Here is a 15,696-nt window from a genome sequence, read left to right on the forward strand (position 1 = left end):
TTCACAAGTACTGTGTAAATGTGTAATATTTTCTTTGTTGTACTTTGAATTTTTATTAATACTGTTTTTTAGTGGAATTTGGAAATTGTTGATTTAGTATTTTTTTTAAAAAAAACCTAAAAAATCAAAAAATAAAAGAAACTCGGATTCGGGTCGGATCGGAGTCGGAGTCGGATGTCGAATTTTTAAGTCGGATCGGATTCGGAGTCTCGGAGTCGGATGTCGGAGTCGGAGTCGGATGTCGGATTTAGCCTCCGACTCACTGTCGGATCGGAGTCGGATTTAGCATAATCCGCTCCGAATCCGACCCGTTGCCATCCCTATTCCAAACCTGATCAAAGTTATCCGGAGCCACCGGACGAGTCATTTCTACAATGAAGTCGGCAAACGCCTGACCCTTCACTGCCTTTCTTGGTTCGTAAGTGATTTCAAGGCTTTGCATTTCAATAACCCATTTCAACATTCTCCCGGATGAGTCCAAGGTAGACATTGGCCGCTTGAGTGGCTGGTCCGTGTAGATCACCATCGGATGTGCCAAAAAGTAAGGCTTTAATTTTTTAAATGCCATATACAAAGCAAGACCAAATTTTTCAACCATGGGGTACCGGAGTTCAGCATTTTTAAGAACATGGCTAATGAAGTAAATTGGGAGTTGCACGCCGTCTCGCTCAGCAAGGAGAACGGCACTGAGGGCATGGTCTGAGGCGGCTAAGTACATGTACAACGTCTCCCTAGGCAAAGGGCTGACCAACCTAGGTAGAGAGTGTAAATGCTCTTTCAACCTCTGGAACGCCGTCTCAGCATCATCCCCCCATTCAAATCTGGTCTTCTTCCTGATTGCTTGGAAGAAGTAGAGGCATTTGTCGCCTGACCGGCTGAGGAATCTTCCCAAGGCGGCCAGACAACCGGTGAGTCTCTGGACTTCCTTGACAGAACGGGGTGACTGCATGTCAATCACCGCCTGTATCTTCTCAGGGTTAGCCTCTATCCCCCTTTGATCAATCAGGAATCCGAGAAACTTCCCAGACTCAACACCAAAGACGCATTTCTTAGGATTTAACATGACCTTATGCCGCCTGAGTGTGGTGAATGTTTCTCGGAGATCAGCAAGGTGATCCGCCTGCTGCTTGGATTTGACTATCATGTCATCAATGTACGCCTCCACATTCCTCCCAATCTGATTAACAAAGACCGTATTAATCATTCGTTGGAAAGTGGCAGGCGCATTTTTCAAGCCAAACGGCATCACAGTATAACAGAATAATCTCTTGATCTTTTTTCCACAGGGGTATCTGATGGAAGCCGGAATAGGCATCCATAAAACTCATCAAGGCGTGGCCGGCTGTAGAGTCGACCAAACTGTCGATCTTTGGAAGCGGATAACTGTCCTTTGGACATGCCTTGTTGAGGTCTGTGTAATCAACACACATGCGCCAGGTCCCATTCGGTTTCTTAACAAGGACCACATTGGCCACCCAGTCGGGAAAATTACAAGGCCGAATGAACCTGGCATCTAGCAGCTTTTTGACTTCGGCAGCTGCTGCCTGACTTCTTTCCTCGCCATGGTTTCTTTTCTTTTGTCGGATGGGCTTCTTTTTGGGATCCACGGCGAGTTTGTGGACAGCGAGATCCGGACTGGCGCCTAGCATCTCTTCCACTTCAAAGGAAAAAATGTCTTTGAATTCTTTCAGCAGAAGGTGCAAGCTTGCACCCAAAGTAGCATGCGCAACCGTCCCAACCTTAACAGTACGTTCTGGACGGCTGTCATCCAGAACGAGATCAATGCATTCGCCAGCCGGTTGGGGACGGAGCTCATCTGACCGCTCACCGGTCAGTGATTGCTATTTTTTCTCCTTCTTCACCTCCACCAACAGAGGTGCCTTTCTTTTCTTACCGGCTGCTGGTGGGGCGGGAGCTGGGTCGGCATCCTTGACATTGTCAAGCTCTATTGGTTCCTGACCGCCTGGGGCCACGGTATCTCGAACAGCTGAGAGATAGCACTCTCGGGCCGTCTTCTGATCCCCATTCAAGGAACCAACAGAGCCGTCATCCCTCTCATACTTGATGAGCATGAGGGACGGAATGATTACCGCCTTGGCTACGTTGAGGGTTGGCCTGCCAAGGATGATGTTGTAGGCGGTCAACTCCTCAACGACCAAGAATCTGACGACAATGTGTCGTCCCTGGCCTTTCTCCCCCAGCCGGATGGGTAAGTCAATTCTCCCGGCTGGGTAGACCATCCCACCCCCAAAACCAACCAAGGGGTGGGTGACCGGATGCATGCTGCTGACATTGTATTTCAGCTTTTGCAGGCACCGGAGGCTGATGATGTCTGATGAGCTGCCGGTGTCTATAAGGATCCGTCCAACCAGCTGGTTGGCAACCTTACATTCAATGACCACCTCATCATCATGCGGGCGGCGGACGCTGCCCCTATCCTTCTCAGTGATCAAGACGTCTGGGAAGGAGGAGCTGGCTTCCGCCTGCTCATCATCATCTTTGTCCGTCTTTCAAAGATGGCTCTTGGTGCTCCGGATGGTAGGGCCACCACATGAGAACCCGCCTGCTATTGTGTAGACCGGCTCCTTATCGGTATCCGAGCTACTAGCAGGCTGGGGGGTAGTCTTGGAGGACTGACCCTTGTTTTTCTTTTTTGCCCCGGCTGGGGACTTAGAAATGTAGGACTTCAACAGCCCTTTGTCAGCCAGACGGTCCAACGCCCGCTGAAGACTGAAGCAGTCGTTGGTGTCATGGCCGACCTCCTCATGGAACTGGCAGAATTTATTCTTGTTTCGTGACTGGACGAAACTCTTCATAGGATTCGGCTTCTCAATGGACAGCCGATCCTTTACCTCCATGAGGATGGAGTTGCAGTCTTTGTTAAACTCGTACTTGGGGACGTACGATTTAAACTCTTTCTTTTTCTTCTGGGACGGCTGGTCAGAGTCAGTAACCGCCCAGACTTCTTTTCTTTTCTTGCTCTCTTCTTTCTTTTTTGCCGGCTGAGCAGGCCGGTTGTCTTTCTGCTTGTCGGACTTTTTGGAGTCCGACTGGCTACCAGGCGAGCAGAGGTCGGTAGCTTGGATGTAGCTCTCCGCCTCCCTCAGGGCCGCCTGTAGGGTGAAAGCCCCTTTTCTGACAAGGTCAAACTTAAAAGTAGACCTGTCTCTCAGACCCTTAAAAAAGTCTGTAAAAGCTACCTCATCAGACAGCCCCTGAATCTGAATTCTGATCAGGTTGAACCGCCTGACATATGAGCGCAGCCCTTCTCTCTCTCCCTGCTTAACAGTGCTCAGATCAAGGCTTGTTTTCTTAGCAGGGATGTTCATTGAGAAGTTAGAGGCAAACAGGATGGCAAGCTTCCTGAAGCTGTCTATGGACCCGGCTGGCAGATTACCAAACCATTGTTGAGCAATGCCCTTCAATGTAGCCGGGAAACATCGACACCAAGTGGCATAATCCAACCCCTGCAGATACATGAGGTTGGTGTAAGCCATGAGGTGATCTTCCGGGTTGGAGGTACCGTCATAGGTACCAACCAACACATTCTTAACCTTGGCCGGCTGAGCCGCCTCGGTTATCTCCCGAGTGAACGCAGAAGGTTGTTCACCCAGGCGCAGCAAACGAAGCTGCCAGTACAAAGGCTGGACACTTGGATATGCCGCCTGACCCCCAAAGAAGGTCGGCTGCATGAAGTGAGGAGGATACTGCCCGTAAGCCGGAGAAGGCACATACGGGACAGCTCCAATCATATGAGGGCCAGAATGGACGGTATTACCGCCTGTCTGACTCTCATGCAAGGAGGGTGCACTCCCTGCAGAAACATTGTTGAAGCTATCTGGAAAGTTCGACGTTGAAGCCGACTCAGACAACGATTGATTTCTCTTCCGGTTAATAATTTCCCGGGCATCAGAAGTTGGTTTTTTACTTCTCACCGGCTGTTGGGGCCGGCGAGTGTTATTGGTGTTCCCCCGTGGAAGGAGAATTTTTTACCAATCGATGGTCCCGGCTGCCTTCTCCTTTGGGTGAGGAGTGGGCTGCCGGTTTCTGACTGACTTCCCCTTCTCTGGAGGAGTTTTCTTCGCCGACTGACCTTTACTTGGGCTAGCCCTGCTTTTGGTGATCAACTCTTTAATTTCACCCTTGAAACTCGTCATGAACCTCATGAGTTCGTCTCGGGTGACAGGGGTTGATCCAGCTGCCGTTTGGGTTGCCCCGTCCGGCTGCCCAGGGGGTCTGCTCGGACCCGCCTGGGAGGCGCCCCGCTCCAGAGTCTCTCTGGGCCGGATGCGCTTGACTCTGAGAGAGCCGTCTTCGGCTGTAGAGGTTTCGACCTGAGGATCCTCATCCTCCTCATGGTCTGTAAAAACTTCCGGGTCTTCACCCAGACGGTTAGGAGGTGGTACAGACTCTAGAACCATCTTCGAGGTATTCTCCCCACAGACGGCGCCAAATGTTTTGGGTGTTTTTATCCCTCGGGAGAGTTACAACACGAAGACTGATCCGGGATGAGCTGTACCTGCAAAACAAACGGAGACACCTGTTGGGTGGTGCTCCGCCTCCAACGATCAAGTTAGTAACTTGAAAAGGAATAAAGAGTACGGAAATTTAGGTGGGTATCTGCTCGGATTCCAAGCTCAGGTGTTTCTCTAATGTAAGAGAATGCAGGTGTATTAAAAAATGGTAAAACGTGTCCTCAAAATGGGGGACATCTCCCTATTTATAGGGTCATTGGGAATTGTGCCCCTGATTAGGTCATTAAACCCTAATCATTGGTGGGCTGCGCCGTTTTGCGGCATTCTCGAGATTCAGGCCTTTGGCCGCCTTTTCCCTTGATTTCTGGGAGGACACGTGTCGAGCAGGAATTGGTCCCTTTTGGGCCAATCTGGGGCTGACACGTGTCACCCTCTGATTGGACCACGTGGCAGGGTGAAAATACCCTAAACAGTTTGCTTGAACTTTTTAAATTTAAATGTTACGGAGTATTGTAGTTGTTGTTGTTATTAAGGATAAATTTTACATATATATAGTTTATTGTATATATTTATGATCTAATTTATTATCAAGTGTGTTTAATTTAACCATATCAATTATTCTTGAATAAATGAACAAATGAAATTAAAATCTAAGAACATATATTACTCAGTACATCTACTTAATTAAAATTGTCAATTTGTGCAAATATAATCTAGTTTAGAAGTTAATACTCCGTACTTCTATATTTAAAAAATAATAATAATAAATAAATAAATAGTAATATTCTAAATTTATTCTCTTCTCAAAGAGAATGTATTATGCATGCATGTGTATAGCTCTGATAATAGTCTTAACTTTGAGATATACTCTTTCATCATCAGATTAGGGCACCTACGGTTGTATATTAACTCAAGAATATTATGGAGAAAACGTTGAGTTTAACATTCTGTAAGAAGACGTTCCTAATCTACCATACGAAGTATGTATCTTTAAAAAATAAAAAATAAAAAAATAACTTTGAGTATTTGTGGTCCATAATTAGGTATTCCTTGAATCATACCTACGGTACAGAGTACGCTGTACGCTACCCGATTTTCTAAATTGATACGAGCATATATGAAAAAAGATATTGGAACATCTATACTATGCATTATACTTCCTCCGTTTTCTTTTAGATGCAACACACCCTTTAGCGCGGTAATTAAGAAAGGTGGAATTTACATGATATAATAAACTTTAAAATAGGATGAGTGGTTGTTAGGAGTGCAATTTAGTGGGTCATGTGCTTTAAATAAGGGATATAGTATAGTTTTTCCATAAAGTAACTTTCCTTTTATAGTGTGTTGCAAGTATTGTGATATTTCCTTTTTAAGGAAGTGTTGCAAGTAAAAGAAAACGGAGGAAGTATTAATGTAATTATAATTTAATGGCACTCATGCTCAACTCCAATGCAAGCATTATTTCTTTAATCTAGCTCCCCTAAAATAACTTAAACTACTACTTCCTCCGTTCGTTTTTACTTGACCCGCTTTGACTTTTATACTATTCACCACCCCTCCTTTGACCGTGTTTTCTGAATAATATGTAAGGAAAAACATATTCATGTTGGATCATTTTGAATTCGTCTCAATAAGAACTATCATAATATATAATTAATTTTTATATTTTTTAATTATGGAAAATTAAAATTATTGACCGTCAAAGTTTTGCATTGACAAGCGTGATAAAATAAACAGGTCAAGTAAAAAAGAACAGAGGAAGTATGTGTTTTAGAGGGAAATCTAATTTAACGGATCTCGTTGGAATATATACTTTCATAATACGGAGTATCCATTTTTCACAATTTATTAAAAATTCATAGTCAAAGAAATTAAGAGTCATAGCAAAGGCAAATTGTTCATCATAGTTTGTAAAATAAAAGTAAACAAGAAAATACAATACTTAGATATCTAATATATTCCTAAAATGATATAAATTTGGAAATAAATGTCAAAATCTTATCTAACACTATAGGGCGGCTTTCGTTAGCTTTTGCCTAATATAAATTATTCTTTATACTAATTTTGTGCCCCAGACGACGCTCGGGTTGTTTATTGATATTGACACATATGTAGGTTCCCCTAACTCAGAAATTATTCTAAGATTTGCTAAAAATATTCAACATTTAAATTATAAACCCTATTTGCATGAAACCTCCTTTTTGGCTCAAATCTCTTGTAGCCACATACTCATGTATTGTTTGTTGTTACTGGCACTACACTTACGAAAAGTGGGAATTTTCCTTGGTTAATCGTATGTCTTAAGTATTGTTGTATCGTGACTTGACTAATCTTACAAATTTATATTATTTAACAATGGCTGAAATATTTATATAGTGGCTTAAGCACTCTTGAGCTTTTTTTTTTTTTTTTTTTTTTTTTTTTTTTTTTTTGAAATATTTGAAAAACCAATATGACATAAAAATATTAAATTTATAAGATAATTATTTTTTTTTTGAAACAAAATTTATAAGATAATAATTGAAAGCTATAATTCAATTTATACACAAAACTGTTCCGAGCCAACAATTTTATCCTAAAAATCTAGCCAAATTTTATTGGAAACAAAACCTTAAACTAAAACTTTTTATCCTTAAAAATCTATCTAAATGTATCAAACTTTTTTATCCTACAAAAATATATCAAAATAAAATCATGTGTCATACTAATAATTAATTAATTATTTCCTATGTGACACGACACTTGGCGAAAAGTTACAACGCCAAGTGTCGTTGTCTCATAATGGTCTGGCTAAAAGTTTAGGGTTCGTTTGACATTGCTGTGTTTTTCTGTTTTTTTGTTTTATAAAAGTATATGATATGAGTCCCATAATGAATCAAAAATTATATAAACTTATTAAAATTATGATAATTTTGAAAACTGACAACAGAAAAGTGAAAACACCTTTTTCTTGTTTCCAGTTTTAAGTTTTTGGTTTTCAAAAAAACCAGAAACTGAAAACCAAAACTGATGTCAAACAAGCCCTTAGCTTTAAATATTAGTTACTAGTTTTGTGCCCAGCAATGTCCGGATTGTTCATAAAATTTTAATTGTGATAAATTTTTTGGCTTGAATGTCCATTAGTACGGTCGTCTAGTAATCCCTATTGATAATGCAGGATATTTAGACATTTGACATCTTATCGCTTATTTATAGAATAATATTTTTTTTGTAGTTCTATTTGTAAATAGATATCTATGTTATTATTGACTTGAAATCATTGTTTTTGAACTTAAATTATTTATACTAAATTGAAAGTATTTTTACTAAACCATAATTATTTATACAGATTAAAACTTAATTTTTTTTACTTATTCTCTATTATCTTGTTAACTAAATCATATAACTAATATATAAATCTAAACTTTTAGCCAGGCAACGAGATAGCGACACTTGGCGTTCCAACTTTTCGCCAAGTGTCGCGCCACGTATGATAGAGTTATATAAAATTCAATTTGTAGGATAATAAAGTTAATTTTAGAATTATATTTTCAATCAAATTTGGATAGAATTTTAGGATAAAATTGTTAATTTAGAGTTTTATTTTCGATAAAGTATCAATATTTCGTATGTACAAATTAAATTATAATTTTATTAAAAAAAAATTGTAACACTCATAAATTATCATACAAATTTATTTTTTGTATCATAGTATTTTTTTTGGAGCGAAGGAATTAACTCAAAATGCACCACATCCATTATTTATAATATATTCTAATCAATTAAAACAATATACTTTACAATCTAATATAACTTTATTACTGTGTAGACCTGTCAATCGGGTCGGGTCATGAGTCATTTCGGACAGGGTCATTATTTCAGGTTACGGGTCAAGAAATGTTTTTCACCAATGTTATTATTATTAGTCATTACATGCCTACTATATAATTTAAATCATCTAATTTTGTATCAATGATATGTTTTAAAATTTGACATATAGATTAAAAATTTATGTTATTCAATAAATAACCCGGGCATCGCAGGGGCACAAAACTAGTTATATATATTATAAATGGATCTTATTTTAAAGAACTTTTTGAAATGAATTTTATGATAGAAATAAAATCGAGTTAAATGACATTTATGAAAAGTTATGATTAATTTTGTATATATAAAATATATTAAAAGTATAGTGATAATAAAACTCTATACAACATTTTAATCTAAAAAAATTTATCCAAAAAAAGTTTATTTAGCATCATATATGTCACAATAACACCTATTTATCACATACATGACGCGGACACTTGGCCAAAAATTGGAATGCCAAGTGTCGATGTCTCGTGGCCTAACTGCGAGACCAGCTTTATATATTAGTATTGATATAATATGATTATATAGAAGTCGTAAAAGATGGTTGGAAGTAATTAGTGTCGAAATCAATTAATACTCCGCGTCTTGTGTACAGCTGATCACACCATGTGACCACTTGTTAAAAAACAATATAACCCCTGTAACACTGATCCAGTAACCCCTTGTAATACTGACCAGGTAACCCCTATAACATTGACAAAGTAACCTCTGTAAAACTGAATGTGTAACCCCTATAACACCAACAAAGTAACCCTCAGAATGTATGACCACAACGGATCGTATGACCAGCCACATACTTCGTATAAGACTTCATGTAATTAATATGATTCTCCGTACTATTTACGTTGAATATATTAAATTTTCAAGCATAATTACTGAAAAATATTTGAATAGCCAACAATTGACCATAAAAATTAGAAAAGTCAATAAAGATAATCAATTCATACACGACTTAAATAAATTAGATATGTAAATATAAAAAAATTGATCTTTTCAAAGATGTTTTATTCAAAGAGACAACTAACTTGGCCAACTAATCTTTTTCCCATGCAATTTGCACTCCACCTAGTTCACTCAATATGCGACCAAACAAAAAGAAACAAAAAATTAGCATACTAATACTAATCACACGATATGTGCTCCTAATTTCTTTCCCCTTGGGATTGGGAACTTTCGTTGTTCAATTCTCACCAATTTTCTTTCTTGCCCTATTGACTATTTTACTTTGACTTAAATATTATCTAAAACACTTGGAAAGAAAGACTTTGACACGTCACAATGTAAATGAGATTAGATCATATATTTTGGATAGCGTTTTAAAGATTTTGTAACCTATTAAATTAGCTGACATCTATTCCAACACAAAAAAAAAAAATACGGTATACGAATAAGCCAAATGACTAATCCTCAACCTCAAAAGAAAATCTTAATGATTAGAAATAGATCAACACTAATCATGAAATTAACGAGTAAAATTAACCCACATTTGGGACAATCATAGGACCCAATTACTACTTTATTTCATGTCATAGCATTAGTAAGTTGGGACCCTTAATTAAGCAAAGTGCTAAGAGAACATGAAAAGATACTCCTAAAGACTAAAGATTAAAGAGAAATAAAGCTCAAAAAAAAAAAAAAAAATCTCCAATTGTCTTCTTCCATTTAAGGGACATTTAGATGAAACGAGAAATTTTGATAATTGATTGAGATTCCTCTCTACAACTTTTACTGTTCTTTTATCACCTTTATTTCCAACCTCTTCACTACAAATATCGTACTAATTTCGAACTCTCGTATCATGTTAATATATGTACGAATAAAATAAAGAGTCCGAATAACATAATTCATACTCTACCGCGTAATCCATAACAAATTACAAACCTTAGCTCCAATTGCGCCTTCTTTTAGGCAACTAGGGGTAAATTAATTTGATTAAAACACAAAATCTTACATAATTTGATTTCATTATATATAAATTCTATCTATATACTACACTAACTGAAAAAAATAAACACAAATATGTACTGTACTCCATTATCAATAGAAAAAGATAGAAAAAGGGGTAATTTCTTAAGCTAAAAACCTAACCCCTAAAAAAATTAAAAATGTTAAGGTAAGAAAGTATTATTATGAATGTGATTATGATTATGATTATTATCAGTCGAAGTCGGAGCTCCGGCGGCGGAATTCTCCGGCAATCCGCCGCCACATTTCTGACATCTAACGGCGAGGATCTGACGGCAGGAAGGACACGAAGAGTGAGATCCAAGCCACGTGTCAATACACGACACGTGGAAGCCATGGCCGCACTGAGGAAGAATCCGGATCTCTTCGCCGGCGGAGAAGTCCGACAAGCAAATAGCGCAGTCATCGGAGAGTTTACCGGCGTGTTGTTCGGCGGAGTAAGCAACCTTAGGTAACGCCTTGAGAACCTTCTTTTTCAAGCCTTTGTTCGCCGGAGCTGAAGCGGCACCACCAGCGAAGCGACGGAGCCAAGCGCAGCGAGCGACGGCGACGAGGCCGAGGACGCAGATGAGCGCGCAGAGGAGAGCGGCGAGGATGACGACGAAGTCGGAGTCGACGGTTTCGGTGTCGTCAGAGGACGGCGGCGAAGAGGTGGTGGTGTTGTTGTTTAAGCTTCGGAGGAATCTCATTTTGAGGGTGGTTGTTGAGAGAGGTTTTGGAGGAGAGAGAAAATTTGGATGAGAGAAAGAGGTCAGAGGAAGGAAAGAATATGGGAGTGAGATTGGGAGATGTGTTTATATAATATATAAAAAAAAATTAAAATTAAAATAAAAATGTTATGGGTGTGTAATGTGAATGCAACATTTATCTATTGTATTTCTGTAAACCTCTTTTTGTAATTCTACTCTTTAGTCTAACTCTATACAGGATTATACTCTATCCAATTTATCCAATTGTGTGTGTATGGATAATGTGTTGCAAATTGAGTAGTAAATCGAGTAGCGGATTGGATGGAGTGTTGGCTATTTAGTTACGGTTAAATTGAAGATTGTTGTTTGTTATACTAGTAGTTCTTTTTTTTATTTATCATTCTTGTTTATGATCTAGTATGTGTTCGTGTTTTACTTTTGTGGATAACGTTAAGTTTTTCTTTACGTTGTTAAAAAAATATATATATATAGTAGTACCGATAATGCATAGCTAGTCATATATGGACTTATGGAGTACTGTTTTACTACATACATTTGTATTGTTTAAGGATGTTCAAGAGTAATAAGCATAAATTTGTACTCCGTAGTATGGTATTCCGTATCATATACTAAAATTAATTTATATATTTACTATAGTTGAGGGACTGTATTATGCTTACCTCTTTAATAGTACTACTCCGTATATTTTTATTTTACTAAGATACATATATACATAAAAAAAAAAATGTTACTCTAGTTTAGACAATATATTGTTAAGTTACTCTAGTTTAGGCAATATATTGTTAAGTTACTCTTAGTATCTTGATATGTATTTTCAAACCATCTATTTTTTTTTTTAAAGATATTTGTATTATTAGGAGATGGAGTTACTATAATTAAATATGGTTAATCTTATTTTTTTAAGTAAGTATTACTCCATAGTGTTTTGTGACTTAACAAGCTAAAACAAGTGGCATTGTTGTGGGTAAGTTAATCGAATATTAGCTAATCTAAAATTAAATGGTTGATAATGATGAGATTATAGATCTTAATTGTCCGATTAAAGAGGAGATTTGATTTAAAATTAAAAATAGAAAAGTCAAGAGCTCTAATCATATTAGGGGTTTAAGGGATAAGATTCTGCAATATAGTGTAGTAATATCTTTTTCACTAAAGAAGTAAAAGTGTTTTCCTTTTTATTTGTTTTAAAGTATTTTGATTTGCCTTTTTTGGGTAATTGAGGATTAGGGGCGGCCTTAAGTTAGGGGGGAAAGACAAAATAATATCTGCAAATCTACTTGTAGCACACTGATTTTAATTCTTTATTTGTTTGGTTTCGTATGGAAGTGTATGTATTGTCTATATTTAGGCACCTAATTGCATGGTTAGGTGTCCGTCTTAGATATTAATTAGTCGTATCATGATCTAATACGCGAAATGTACAATGCTATCAATACAAGGAAGGGTTAAAAATTAGACAATTGATGAATCAAAGATAGAAAACTAGCTAAATGAAAATAGATTCATCGTCTAAACGAAATAAATTAGTATAATGATCCGATTAGTGAAATGTACAATAGAAGTAAGGATAAAACTTCATAAGAATTAGATAACCTTAATTTAAAAAATGAAAATGAACTAAATGAACATATAATAATGACACATACGCTATAAGTTTTGCTAATTTAACTTAATTATTCATTGATTTGGTAGCAAGATAACCCAATTATTAATACTAGACAAAATATAAGAGTACATTAATTAGAATTATTTGAACAATTATACTCCAAAAACAAAAAAAGATTGACCTCATCCAATTTTATAGTCGACTCCTTGATGATGTTAGAAGACTAAATTTAGTTTGTTTTTGATGTAACATGTATAACAACCACCTTTTCTTTGATGATCATAGCTATTAAAATATCACCAAATAGCTTATTAGGTTGGACCACACCACACTCATATCTTTAACTCTTCTCATATTTAAAGAGTCCAATAGTATGAAACTTTTAAGAAAAATATTTTTTTGTTATTTCTACACTTCACTAATTATTTCGCTATTTCTTCACTCAATTTTAATACTCGTAATAGAAAATATAACAATTAAAGTAACTTAAGTAGTGTTCTCTTCAATCTCCCTCCTCCAATAAGTTAATTAGTTTTATTTTGTCCAAATAAGTTCCATTTATTAAGATTAAATAATTTTGTACAAATTATTGAAAGAACCGAGTTCTCAAAATTAATAAGATTAAATAACTTTGTACAAATCAATATTAATCGTCTTAATTCTTAAAACAATTGAGTTCTCAAAATATTGAAAAAAGTCCAAGTTTAATCAAATGGTTGGTATATATGACTATGTTTGATGAATAGCCGATAATATAAATAAAAGTTTTTAGTATAAGCGATTTATAAAAATATGCCGCCATCAAAAAAATAAGTGAAAAGGATGAAAAAGATATAAGAGTGGTATATTTTTCTATCAAAAATTGATCCAATTTTTGCATCCCATATATAGGTATACTCGTAGGAGAATTATCAACTTGAATAAAGTGAGGACAAGGGTGGTATCTTTGAAACAAAAGACCCTTTTTTTTCTTTTTTCTTTTTTTTTTGGGATAATAAAGTCATTAGGCATTAAAAATGGATTGAGTAGTGTTCCCTCCAACACTAAAAACGTCAATGTGAGTCTCCTTATCCTACTCCATTAGAAATTTAACATTTAGTCCCCCTCCCTCCTTCACGGATCTTCAACACTTTCACTTGATCTTTCATTGAACTAAAGTTTGCCCTACCACAATATTTCTCTAAGGCTTTAGGGATAGATTATACGAAAATGGGTACGTAACACGTGTATAACAAAATAGAGATCGTAAAATGTATTTTTAAACTTAGAGGGAGATTGTTATTACGAAGTGTAAGTTATAAAGTATCTTACGAAAGAAAATAAAATAAAAAACAATAAGAAAATCATCTCATTTACGAGTATTATCAAAATCAATCAAGCAACAAGATTTTTTTCTATATATTTCGATAGTGAAAATAAAGAAAATCTTAATTTTATGTCCCTCCGCAAATTGATGAAACATCACGTGCATTGACACAGATGCATTCTAGTTATGTAGCGAAAGATTATTTTTCTTACTTTTAAATCTATAACAATTAACATATGCTTAAATGTCCTACTTTAGGGCCTGTTCTCATTGACTGAACTCAGCTGGACTGAACTGAACTGAATTAAGCTTAACTGAACTGAGCTGAACTGAACTGAGCTAAACTGAATTGAACTGAATTTCAACGTAAGTGAATAGGTCGAAAAAGTACAAAACAATTCTACTTTTAATAATAAAAAGTATTTTATAAAGGGTCTTAATAGTGAATCTTTATCTCCCAACTCTCGTTTCTCTCCTTTCGGCGCGGTTACCACTTACTGCCAAGGATATTGCATCTTTCACGCAACTCAAATATTGCACAAGAACTCTTCTTCACTCCTTTTTGCTAAACTCCCTTGTCAAATGCCCAAAGCATGACTATTTATTTTATTTTATTTTTTTAATATATATTACTACCTCCATTTCATATTATGTGCAACATTTACTAAAAATAGATGCTACACTTTATTTGCAACAAATGTTTTCTTTCCTTTTATTGGTTGTCTTTTCTCTCTATCTCTCTCCTCATCACATGCTTTTTTATATTTCTCTCTCCATTTACCACTCACATACAAATTTTGTCTAGGAGTCCGTGACGATGTTTTTGTTGCACATAATATGTAACGGAGGTAGTATTATTCTTAATTTTATATATTAATCAACTTTTTTTAAAAAAAATGAATTTTAAATGGTAATCAATTTGTTAATAGTAACACTCATAATAATTAGGAATTATATTTTAGACCCACTTAACAAAACGTATCACATTACACATAATATTTTGTCTAATCGCTATAAATAATATGAAACGAAGGTAGTATTATTACATTAATGGTGTGTCCTTGTCATATTTATACCACATTCATTGATTAGTATCTAACTATTACGTACTCTGTCACTTCTTAAAGGTTGTCAAAGCATGAATTGTAGCGTAGTTTAGATTTTAATTTTTTTTTAAAAAAACACTTAGATGATACGAAGTATTAAGTAAAGTTTCCTTATCTCTATGAGTCAAAACACAAATTACAATATACACCAAAGTGTATAATAGACATTGCACAATATTGTTAGTAAACACAAAAAATTTTATGTTTTGCTACTCCTATTCCTAATTTAGGGCATGTTCTCATTGACTGAACTCAGCTGAACTGAAATGAGCTGAGCTGAACTGAATTGAACTGAAATGAATATTTTATAAGAGAAGGAAATTAGGAGCCGAACTGAACTAAGGCCTGTTCCGATTGACTGAACTCAGCTGAACTGAACTGATTAATTAGTGATTTCTAACTACGGAGTAGTGATCTTTGATTATTTATTGATTATTTATTACTATACATATGTGTATATACAAATGTACATATTATTATTATTATTATTATTATTATTATTAATATAATTATTATTATTATTAATTTTGATTATTTATTATTATTATTATTATTATTATTATTATTTATTGATTATTATTTATTGATGATTATTATTATTATTTATTGATTATTATTATTAGTATTATTATTTCAATTATTATTGTTATTATTATTATTATTATTATTATTATTA

General features: G+C 35.7%; 1 pseudogene; it reads right to left on the reverse strand.

The window, feature by feature from the left end:
- Positions 1-10,214: 10,214 nt before the first annotated feature.
- LOC145640756 (RING-H2 finger protein ATL80 pseudogene) lies at positions 10,215-11,075 on the reverse strand (annotated as a pseudogene).
- Positions 11,076-15,696: the final 4,621 nt, after the last annotated feature.

This window comes from Chenopodium album, chromosome 7, assembly GCF_948465745.1.
Source record: "Chenopodium album chromosome 7, dcCheAlbu1.1, whole genome shotgun sequence".
Lineage (NCBI taxonomy): Eukaryota > Viridiplantae > Streptophyta > Magnoliopsida > Caryophyllales > Amaranthaceae > Chenopodium > Chenopodium album.